The sequence below is a fragment of the Marmota monax genome, unplaced genomic scaffold (genome assembly GCF_021218885.2).
Source record: "Marmota monax isolate L192 unplaced genomic scaffold, Marmota_monax_Labrador192_F-V1.1 WCK01_AAM20220418_F8-fsc00011, whole genome shotgun sequence".
NCBI lineage: Eukaryota > Metazoa > Chordata > Mammalia > Rodentia > Sciuridae > Marmota > Marmota monax.
This window is the reverse complement of record NW_026693082.1, coordinates 8,323,814-8,335,899: the sequence shown is the minus strand read 5'-3', so window position 1 is coordinate 8,335,899 and position 12,086 is coordinate 8,323,814. Positions and strand designations below refer to the sequence as shown.

At 34.6% G+C, this 12,086-nt stretch overlaps 1 protein-coding gene across 4 annotated transcripts in view; it reads left to right on the top strand.

Annotated features, from left to right (window-relative positions):
• Positions 1–12,086, top strand: part of Stard13 (StAR related lipid transfer domain containing 13) — a 482,586-nt gene that overhangs the window by 154,518 nt on the left and 315,982 nt on the right. Inside the window, exon 2 of one of the 4 annotated variants that reach the window (XM_058582529.1) lies at positions 6,929–7,028. The exons of the other annotated variants lie outside the window; for them this stretch is intronic. The gene's annotated coding sequence lies outside the window, so the exon portion shown is untranslated. The remainder of the gene's footprint in view (positions 1–6,928; positions 7,029–12,086) is intronic. 4 annotated transcript variants of the gene reach the window in all.

Below are 12,086 nucleotides of genomic sequence, written 5' to 3'. Positions count from 1 at the left end.
TCAAAATACAAAGCTGTTATGCATTAGTGGTGTCTTTCTCATCATCAATATTCTCTTCCTTATCAAGTTAACATGAATAAAGATGTTGGCAGTGGATTAGTATGGTTTTTATTATTAATGAGGGAAACACATTAATTAGTACAACACTGGGTTAAGTTATTGAACAAACCAGCCCTTAAATGAAATAAAACCCACTCAGAAGCTCAAAATCTGAGGAAGGTTATAGTAACTTAGATCTCTTCTATAAAAGGATATGCAGATACTCATAATACATAATGCAGCATGAAAAAAAATTATACTTTGTGAACATTAGTACAAGTGGTTTTATGTAGTACAGAGTTCAAGAATAAGTCATGAGAATTTTATCTTCAGAGAGGATATAGCCAAGTTTAAAAAAATGGAACTCACTTCCTTTTGGAGAGACTTCAAGAAGGAAATGAGATTTCCAACACTCTTTTGCCTAAAGAAAGAATAAACTAAAGTTGTAAAGGTCAATGAATGAATCACATACCTCAATCCTCTAGATTTGAAATCTATTGATAAATAAAGTATCAAAAAGAGAAAAAATAAATACTTTTATTACTAATAAAACCAATTTGGAGACCATCCCTTGAACCCAAAATTGCCTTTTTATTTTCCCCTTTTATCCTAAATAGAACTTTCTTGTCGCAAGTGCATCAGCTGCACATATTCAAGCCTTTTTTGAAATAATAAGAGCTGGTGAAGGGTTACCATGTAATTTTCAAAGAAGAAATAAGAAAGTGAGCATCATATGTCTAGCTTCCTCCCTCCAATTGGAAAAGACAGTAATAGGCAAACTTTCTGAAAAGGGCCAAGGTAGTGAATAATTTAGGCTTTGAGACCATGTGTTCTTTGTTTCAGCTACTCAATTTTTAGCTTGTAGCATGAGAGCAGATGTAAACAATATATAAACAAAATGAGTACAGATGTTGCATTATTTTTCTAGGGCTGCCTTAACAAAGTACTAGAGACTGGGTGGCTCAAACAATAGAAATTTATTGCCTCATAGTTCTGGAGGATAGAAGTCTAAGATCAAGGTGTGGGCAGGGTTGGTTTCTTCTGAGAATTGCAAGGGAAATCTGTTCCTGGCCTCTCTCCTAGCTTCTGGTGGTTTGCTGGCAATCTTAGGAATTCTTTGGCTTGTAGAAACAAAATCCTGGTCTCAGTCTTCATATTCACATGACATTCTTCTTGTATGTGTATCTCTATTGTCCTTTTGATAATAACAACTGTCATATTGGATTAGGAATTCACTTTAGCCCAGTATAACCAGTATTAACCAATTATATATAAAATTATCTTTTTTCGGATTAAGTACACAATTTTAAGTACTGGGGGTTAGGACTTAAATATATGAATTTGAGGGAGACACAATTCAACTCATAAGAACTGTATTCCAATAAAACATTATATATACACATGAAATGTTGAATTCCATAAAAATAGCATTCAACTGTTATGAGAAATTCTTTTTTATTTTCCCCATAATGTATGCAAACTATACAGAAACAAACCTGGTCTGAAGTTTACCAACTTCTGAGTTAAATCACTTTTCCTCCATAGGGAGGATAAGTTAGGCAGGGAAGAAAACAAAAGTGTTTCTCCAATTGTCACACCCCTGGGGAGTGGAAATATGAGGAGTGAGGTGACAAATGTCCCATATCACAGAGTCCAAAGACTGAGGCCAACTTGAAGTCAGAATGGGAGGCATTGTCCAGGACTTCTCATTGTGGATGAGATGGTCCAAGGTCAGAGATGACAATGGAATAAGAAAAACAAAATAAGAGATAAACAAGGAAGCTTAGAAAGTGTAACTTACAATCTTCATTTTAGGCCATTTAAAAACCACAGTATACCTGAGAAGAAATTGATCAGCCTGGTCAAATTAATTCAGAAAGAGTAGGAACAGAAGTAAATCTATAAGTAGGAAGCTTAGAGGAGAGGGTAATGCAAAAATCCAGGCTGAAGTTACAAGAACGTGGACTGAAGCTTTCTCTGACACTTCTCTTAGTTCTCTCATTTCTAAAAATCTTTAGTTGTGAGTTGTTAAAATATTAATAAAGACTTTGATTTTCATAGTAAGATTTTGCTCACACATAGGGTCTTTAGTGCAGGTAGATTTACATACCATTTAGTCAGCCTTAGGCTCTTAATTTCCTATAATTGTTTTCATTCTTTAGATTCCATTGGTTTGCTGTGTAATTTTTACTGCAAGCCTTTATGAATCAAATGATTATTGTGAAGGGTGGTCTTGAGGGACATGCCACCCTCACCATCCTTTCTTCTAGAACATGCTTTCCAAAATCTGCTCATATATCAAACTATATGACTAAAAACAGCCCATGTGTACTTCATTATTTCAAACTTTCCCTCTGAATTGCCTTCACAGATTTTCAATTTAATAAGGGCTTCTGTTTTTTTAATTAAAGGGCAGTTTTTGTAATAAAAGGCATAGAACATTTCTGCTTCTTTTGTGATGCTTCTACTGAGGATTTTTGATTCTATTATTTGATGCTAGTACATGAAAAGCTATGTAATAAGTTATTGTTAGACTTTAGTGCAAGGAACAAGAGAGTCTCTTCTGATAAGTATTTCCTTTAAGATAACCATATTCACAGAACTCTTCAATATCCATTTTATTTTGACATTTAGAAGGTCAGAGATAAATTTTGTCCTTGACTTTAGGTGAGGGACTCAACCCAGGTTTTCAGTTTATCTTTTCTCCTCTCTCACTTTATTATTTGGATCCTTTCTCTTATTTTTAACTTGCTTTTATGATTTTATTAGAATCTCTTTTATTACAAGGAGACACAAAACATTTTTGAGCATTAGTAGGCTATAAATCAGCATTAATAAATGATTGGCTCTTATCATTTTGTCCAGGGGGATTATCCTCTAATATAGAACTTTATGACTTTAGTTATCTATTAATGCCATCTCAGGTTACAGTGAGTTTTTTTTTTTTTTTAACCACACATATTCCTTAATCAATGATTCCTGTCTTGAAATGCTATATTTGTTAAAGAGACAAACACATATTGGACTGCAGAAATACACACCTTTAAAAAAAATATGTTTTTAGGAGGCAGTTTAATTATCTCTTTGAAAACATTAAAATTAAACTAAAAATACTTTAGTTATGTTCCTTAGAATTCATTTGCTTGGAAGTGACAGAAGCCCAGCTCAGTATCATTTAGGAATAAAAAGGTATATATTGATTTGAAATTTTTGGAAAGCTTTACCTATAACTAGATCCCAGGAGCTCAAAATAAGGCACTTTTGCTCATAACCCTGCTTTACTGAATTATTTATTGGCTTCATTGTGGGGCAGGATCTCTCCACAATATACAAAAGTGACTAGCAGTAGTTCTGGGTTTCTAGTGCACCAGTTCTAGCATTTGAGGTGGGTGGGACGAGGGCAGGGGCAGTCTGTTTGATGTCCATTTGTCAACAAATCTAAGTAAAGTTTTGAGGAAAACTTTTATGGCCTGGCTTTGGTTATGTGACCTTCTTTTAACTTAACTGAGACTAAAGAATTCCAGTGAGTACTTAATTAGCCAGGGCCCCATGATATGCTCATTCCTAGAGACAGGAGATGTGATTATCCCCACCCAAATTACTTGGACTCAGGAGAGTTCCCAAAGAAATTTGGGGATGAAGAAAACACAGGTTAACTACATCTTTCATTATGTTTTCATCACTTGGCTGCCCAGAATCTACATATACCTTCTTACCAACTTATAAAATTCTCAAAATTGCCCTTGCTAATATAATGTAAATATACTTCTACAGGGAAAACCGCTGAACCTCTACCCTTAAGGGAGATAGGACTCATCCAGTTACTGCTTTCCACTTTAATTGCAGACTCTCTAAGTTAAAGCATTTTTCTTGGTTAGGTCTAAATGTAACTTCTTATGCCTTGACCAAAGGGTACATTTAACACTGCCAACTCATGGTGGTAAAGAGAAAACACTTGCTGCAGTAAAACTTCCATTTGAGAAAGGAGAAGAGGGCTTCCACTAAATAGTGATCTCAAATTTATAACAATTGTCTTGTGCTGCTGGACAAAGAAAAGCAAGAACTCTCTGACTTGGCAGTGGAGGGAGTTGTTTGTTCAAGAATCTAGCTTGCCGTTCCCTGTTCTAGGAGGAACTCCCTTTTCCATTGTCCTACATGGTGACAAACAAATGGACCTTGGAGAGATTTTCATTCAGACAGCTGTAACATTTCAGTTCCTATTTCCTGTAGATGTGGATTTGGAGGCTGGAATTTGTCTTATGCGTTGGGCATTTTCAGGTATGTTTGCTAAGCCTTGGCATTTCTCTGACAATGCCATTGCTTTTACTGATGGACCTGGTTGCTATTTGTTTTACTGTTGATTTCTTGGATTCTCCCCAAAATGGTACCCAGAGCTCTTAGACAGTCACCATCAGTGATTAGTCACCATCAGTCTAGTTTTAGTTCTCACTGATTCTTCCTTAGCAATCAGACCTTTAAGCTCTGCCTCACCCCCCAGCCATATGGACCTGGAACTGGGAAACTGGGCTGTAGTCATGGAGATCCTAACCATTTGTGGTGGTGAAAATTCCTGGGGATGCATTTTGTAGAAGAGTTCTAATCATTCTCTTTGTTAGAAAATGTGCATACAGCAACAAGTATTTGCAAGGGATCCTTTGGTTCTCTGGTCTACCTGTATCCCAATCTCTCTTCTCATTCTGCTTTCCACTTGTACTAACTTCAGCAAAGGAGACTGACACATGTATGATGTCAAAGGCTTGTGGTTATTTGCTCTTGACTATTTTGGAGTACCAGATGAAGGCAAAAAGGATGACTGAGCAAGGACTTAATCTTATTTCCTCTCTGCTTCCAGAACTACCAGATTAGTTTGAGGAGTATCCTTTTCTTGTATAATCTGGTTGAAGATTGAAAGTAGCTAACACCCTCCAAGATTCTGACATTCTTTTCCTTATTCCCTAAAACCCTATACTTGATACTTACATGATTTGAGTTCTAAGACACATTAAGCATCTTCCAATGGGCGTATTTGCTGTCAAGCAATAGGTTTTGCCTTTTTTCCTAGCCTTGAATGGAAAATTCTCCACCTCACTTCAGCTCAGCCAATATCACATTTTAAGGTCTGTTGTTTATGATACTCCACTTTTGGGCATCAAATATTTTATTAGTTAAAGTTTACTTTGGTACACATTATAGAAATGTGTACCAATGGCTTAAATAGAAGGAACTTAAGGAATTTGGCTTCCACAGTTAAGTCAGAAATATAGTTGTCTTCAAGCATGTTAATTATAAAAGTTCAGTGTTGAGACCAGGACACAGGATAGGTAGCTATTTATCAAGCAAAAGGAAATGGATACATAACACTTCCCATCACCCTGTTGCTAACAGCCTCCAGGAGAGGGGAAAGATTGCACTTTCCAATATAAGCAATCACCCCCTGTGTCTCTCTTCCTTGGTTACTTTTGGTCATGTAGGCTGCCGCAGTGTGGCTGGGCAAAATAACCGGGGGTGGGGGGTGGGGTGACAAGCAACTTGTGAAGGTTGAAACAGCGGGAGCCCTTTATTGTAGGACAGCAGAGGTATTTATACCTAACTCATTATACACAGCTTGTTTCTATTAACATCATCTAGATACATCAATTAGTCATTAAGGAATCCTCATCATCTTAATAATTACACACAGCTTAACTTAATTATCATCTAGATACAGCAGTCAGTCATTAAGGAATCTCCATCATCTTAATGGCTCGCTGGCGTTACTTCTCAAACCACTCCTCCTGGCAAAGTGCCAGGCGCCATCTTGACTTGTCTGTGGCCCTCAACAGTAGGCATGAAAAGAAACCTAAGATCTATAAAGGGGCAGGACGCCCCTGCTCACTAGGGCACCAGCTTTGGGGCCCCCTCCTCTCTGAAAGAAAATCAATCTCAATCTCTCTCTCATGCTTTATCTCAAGCACTTTCCTATGCAATAAAAGTGCTTTATGCTTACTTCCTGTTTTCACACAGAGTATTTAAAATAGGTACACTCATTGAAATTTAAATAACTTTTTTACTCCTTCATCATCAAAGACATTCTTAAATGAGGTTTGCACTTTGTCTTTTCCCTGCAAGTGCATGGCAGTGAAGGATATAGCTATAGGTACAGTTTAGCCCCACTTCCTTGACTTATGCTAAGACACCAGCAGCTTTTTTGTGTCATTAATATAAATATCAACATAGTGAACAAAGGCAAATAACATCTCAGTATTTTAAAGAAAATAATTTTGACCACACAATCCCTCTGAAAGATTCTCAGAGACCCACAAAAATCTGAAGATCACACTTTGAGAACCACAGCCTTATTTCCTAAGAATGGAAATAAAGATATTTTATTAGGATTCACAATAAAAAGACCCAGGAGTATGAGTTGCTACTTTGGCTTGTCCACTGATTTTTTTTTCTCAAATTTATTATTTGTTCTTTTTAGTTATACATGACATTAGAATGTTTTTTGACATATACTTACATGGAATATAGCTTCCATTCTTGTGGTTGTACATGATGTGTAGTTACACTGGTCATGTATTCATATATGAACATGGGAAAGTTATGTCCTTTTCATTATACTGTCTTTCTTGTTCACTGATTTTTAATCTGTCATTTTTGTCATTGTAATACTTCATGTCAAGCAACTTTGAAATGCTCGTTCTAAATTTTCCTTGAGAAATGAAGAAAGAAAATCAATTTAATGGAAATAGTTAAGGCATAAAATATTGATTCTTAGAAAATCTGTGTGTTTGATAAATTTTAAAATTGTCTTATTTATTTATTTATTTTTGGTACTAGAGATAGAACTCAGGGACACTCAGTCACTGAGCCACATCCTCAGCACTATTTTTTGTATTTTATTTAGAGGCAGGTTCTCATGAGCTGCTAAGCACCTTGCTGTTGCTGAGACTGGCTTTGACCTCACAATTCTCCTGTCTCAGCCTCTGGAGCTGCTGGGATTACAGGTGTGTGCCACTGTACCCAGCTAAAATGTTTTATTGTTTAAGAAATTTAATTTTGAGGAATAATATTAATGTTTTGATATTTAGTTTTTATGCTATAGTATATAAAATTTTAATTTCTATGAAATGACTCTTTATAAATATTTGTAACTTAATTTTCATACTTATAAAATATTTATTGAATCATATACTGATTAGTTTTTAGAAATAGAGAAATCTAAAGTTGGATTTCGACCATACCATTTGCCAGCCAATTGAGCATGGATTTTTAATGTCCTTGAGCCTCAGTTTCCTCATTTATAGAAAACCGGGGCTATTTTATATGAATAGTATAATGGCATAATAAGTGTGAAACAGTGTTTTGCTGGCCACATAGAAGGCACTCAATAAATGCTCACTTTCTTTCTTCCATTCATTTACTGTCCCTGTTCATACTTAACAAGAGTGACAAGCACTGGACTGCAGTCTCACATAGTAGAGGGAGTGTTGATCTTTCTCCATTTACTTCTAACTGAACACCCAAGCTGCTGTGAACCATGCTTGGGGAGCAGACTTGTTTTGAAGCAGATTAAGATTCAGATTATAATTGGGGACTTTTCTGTAGGAGTAGGATCTTTCTAGAGATACCTCAAATAGAACAACTTTTGTTGCTATCTTTTTGATGTAATTTTTTTCTGATGAAAAGATATGAAAAATGTGGAAGGGAATTAAGAGTAAAAACAAGAAAGAAGAGTGATATGGTGGGGAGTTTTGTCATTGTTGTTTTTCAGGTTTCAGGTTTTATTTTTTTAATACCATAAGCTTTTTTTTCTAATAGCTAATACTGTTTTTCCTCAAAGAACAGCATCATATAATTATAACATGAAAACTGAAGCATTATTTGAACATCCTAAAAATCGTATTATCTTTACTATTATAAATTTAAAAATAAGAGAGCACCAATGCCCCTATATCATGAAGAGTTAGAAACTAGAATTATAGAATTTTATTTCTCACTGCTTAAACTCATGAGTAATGTTGCCGTCACAAGAGCATTCCTACAGTAGTAGGTTCTACCTTAATAATACTTGGCAGCTCTCGACTCCTTTTACTGCTGAATATATAAACAAAATGTTAGAAGAAGTCATCACAGTCTGAGGCAAAAAGAATTGTTAAGCACTCGATCAATTTTTTTTTTTAAATAACAAGCCAAAGAGCACCCAGAATGACTTATTTAGCAGCCAGAAAGTGTTTTTTATTGAACAACTGTAAAATATACTGGGAGGTGCTGGTATAGCTGTTAAGGGTAATAGTTAAAATAGTTAAAAAGGCACATAGCTAAATGGAATAAGATGGACATCATATACAAACACATACACATATACATATACAAACAGAGAACTTGTGGGAAATATATGTATGTGTGTCTGTGTGTATGAATACACATGTATATACACATATATATACACATATATATACTTACATACACAAATATATACATATGTGTTTGTAAAATATATATATTTATATGTATATATGTGTAATACACAGAGATGGGGGGGAGAGAGAGAGAGAACTATAGGAAATTGCCAATCTAATTTCCCTTTCTTTGGGAGTTTTCTAAACTTTAACTTTATTCAGCTCTGGTTTAAAATGCATAAATAAATTTAAAAGTTAAATAGTATAAATTAAAATAGACTGGTAATCTGATTTGAAAAGATGACTTGCCAAACAGTTTCGGGAGGCCTGCGTTCTAGTCCTAATTTTCACTCAAAAAAATTTGTAAATTTACTGTTTGGTACTGAATGTTTGTGTATCCCCAAAATTCATATTGAAGCCCCAACCCTAATGTGATTATATTTGGGCCTTTGGGAGGTAATTAACTTTAGACAAATTTATAAGGCCAGATTCTCATGTTGGAATTAGTGTCCCTGTAAGAACAGGAAGAAACAGAAACTCACTTTCTCTCCCCCATATGTGGACACAACAAAGTGACCATCTTCAACCAAGAAGCACATCCTCACAAAAACCTGACCATACTGGCACCTTGATCTTGGACTTCCAACTTGCAAAAGCATGAAACATAAATTTCTGTTGGTTAAGCCAGCTAGTGTAAGTTATTTGTTCGTGGCGGTATGGGCTGATTAATAATACTCATTCAAATCTCCTTGAAAGGAAATCGAGGCACCAGGAGATGGGCAAGTGAAAAATGAAAGACTGAGACCAGGCAGAGATACACATAAGAGTTTATTTGTCAGAGATGACAAATAAAGGCACATCTCTCCATAGATGCAGAGAGGCAAAACAGGCTTGGGGTTCAGGACTTTTATGGGGCAGGCTCAGAGATTATGCAGGTGGTTAAGGGTGGGGTTGGCATGAGGGAGTGGTGATATGCCTTTGGGCAGGAAAGAATGCAGGCAGTGAAAGGTTGGGCTGGTATGAGGGAGTGTGAGCCTTTTTCAGATATGCCCTTGTGTGGGAAAGGGAAATGGCAGTTGTCACTTAAGATGGCGGTCCAGATGCTAAGCAAGGACCTTACACACCTAACTTATTTTAGCCTCAGTTCTATAATTTATAAAAATAACAGGATCCTATTAAATAATTTTTTAGGTTGATTCTTGTGCTGGAATTTGAATTGCAGTGTACTCTGATAGTTTAATTGTGGTAGGGAGAACTTGAGACTGTTTGAAATTTTGAGTATTTCTAAAGCATTGCATGTAAAAACATGAAGAAGGCACAATAAATTTCTTTGCTATTTTATACTGGAACTTGGAATACAGCTTGAAGTAGTCTTTACTTTGGATTCATAATGTCACTGTCTCTGTGAGATTCAGCATTTTTTATTGAAAATGAGAATTGTCTCTCATCTTGCAAAGATGTTATTTGAAATTGTCATTTTGTCTATTATTTGGATTCCTTTAATGGATAACATTTATACTCAGTTTTACTGCTTATCTTTTCTCTTTAAAGCTAATCTAATATATTCTCATTTTATTAGTGGAAACCCTATTAGTTTATCTCTAAACTATCACAAAAAAGTAAATATTTTTAAATATTGAATTCCTTAACCACATTGATATTCCAAAATAAAAAGGCTCAAAGAATTCCTAATTTAAAGGGATTAGAGAAATTTGAATTTTGATCTATTTAACTCTCACTTGTATCATTTACTTACAACACTTTCATCAACACTTGAATAACATTTCACCACAGGTACAAACCTGGCAGAAAAGAATTCCAAGTTTCTACAACAATTGAAGTTTATCAGTTATCATGCTGTGCTTATAAATATTTTGTTGGCTTAAAACCCCAGAATATTTAATTGTTATTTTCATCTGTTTGCAAAGAACTAGCTGCTTTTAAAACTTCAATCCAGATAATGTGGAAGTATCAACAGCTTCTAGTTGGTTTTATTGAAATCAGTTCATCAGTACAACAGCTCTTTTTTATTAACTACTATTTTAATGTCTTATGCTATGCTAGTGAAGAGCTGCCTGTTATTGACAGTAAAAGTACTCATCATGTTATAATACAGATTCTTGTATGGCTGTATTTATCAATTCTAATAGCATTAAAGTAACATATTAGAACTAGAAAAATAACCACCCATAATCCAATCATTTATTGTTTCAGAGTTCCAAGGGTAATATGTTCCAAAAGACCCTCACCCACTTAGCTCCTTCCTTATGAAACCTACAATGAGGAAGATCCATTTGACATACATAACATTAATAACATACATGTGAGCATGAGGGAACACACTATATCAGTCTTTAAGGGTTTTGAAATCTTGAAGGTCTTAAAATCTGATTGGCCCTTTGAGGTCATTCAAATTATGCTAAGCAAGTTTTTATTCTCTCAAAATTTATAAGGCTAGCCAAAATTTATTTTTCTTGCCATAAAGAATAACCAAAATTTATTTTTCTTGCCATAAAGGAAAACTGGTGTGGGAATCGGCCAAAATAGATTTCTGCTACAAAACTTCCATTTCTTATATATTTGAGGCTCGCTTAGAAAATATACTATAATTATCATTTTTCACATATATATGAAAATGATAATAATACTAATTATACTAATAATATGAACAATAATTATGAACACTATATTGAGTAGAAGTGTATTTATTATGCCATTATAATTTCTTATTTTATAGTTTGCTTCAAAAATATTTATCATCTGAAATAACAAATAAATTATATTAAATGTGGAAGATAATTATCCCAAGATGAAAATTAATGTAAACCATCTATTATAAGAGAGGTAACAGAAAATAATACAAAATAATTCAGAATCCTGCATAACTTCTTCTTTATTTCCATCAGCTTTATTCAAAGGTAATATATACATGACAAGTGTTTCTGTCCTGTTTAGAAGATAGGAAAACCGAGACAAAAATATTTAAATAAATTACTCTAGAAAAAAATGTAAGTGATTCTCATGAAGATCGTGTTCATAGTTTAGTTCATACAGGTCCTTGTGCATGTTTATCATTTATCTTTGAGGATTATTCAAATAGTACCATGAAAAGATAAACCCATATTATTTGGTAAGTAATGGTTTCCTTAATAAATTTCTAATGCAAAACAAAAGTAGTTCTTCCAAATTTCCAATTTTAAATGATATGAAAGAAGACCTGATGTCATGGAGTTCTGACGGTTTTTTTAATTGGCATGTGCAACTGTAAGAATGGTTAAAATTAGGGAAAATTCAAATTGACTTCTGATTATATTCTCACCTGTTGTATATTATAAGAACAATTTTTATGGTCTATGGAGAACTGAGCTACAGGTATCTGACATCGGTACATGAGAGCTAAACTCAGGGAGGCCCAGAGCTAACAGGAAGTAGAGAGTCACTGAGTCATGTCATGGGAATTCCTGGCTAGTGAGCTTTGATAACATTCAGATAGACCACACTGCTGATTTTGGAAGATTTGTTGTGGGAACCCTACGTATTTACTGTGTTTAAATAGTCTGGGCTATTTATTTCTTTTTATTTTTCTTTTCTTTTTATGCCATAGCAGAGAAAACCTTGGCATCGTGGTCTCTATAGAAAATATTGTGTAAGCTCTCTGCTTGG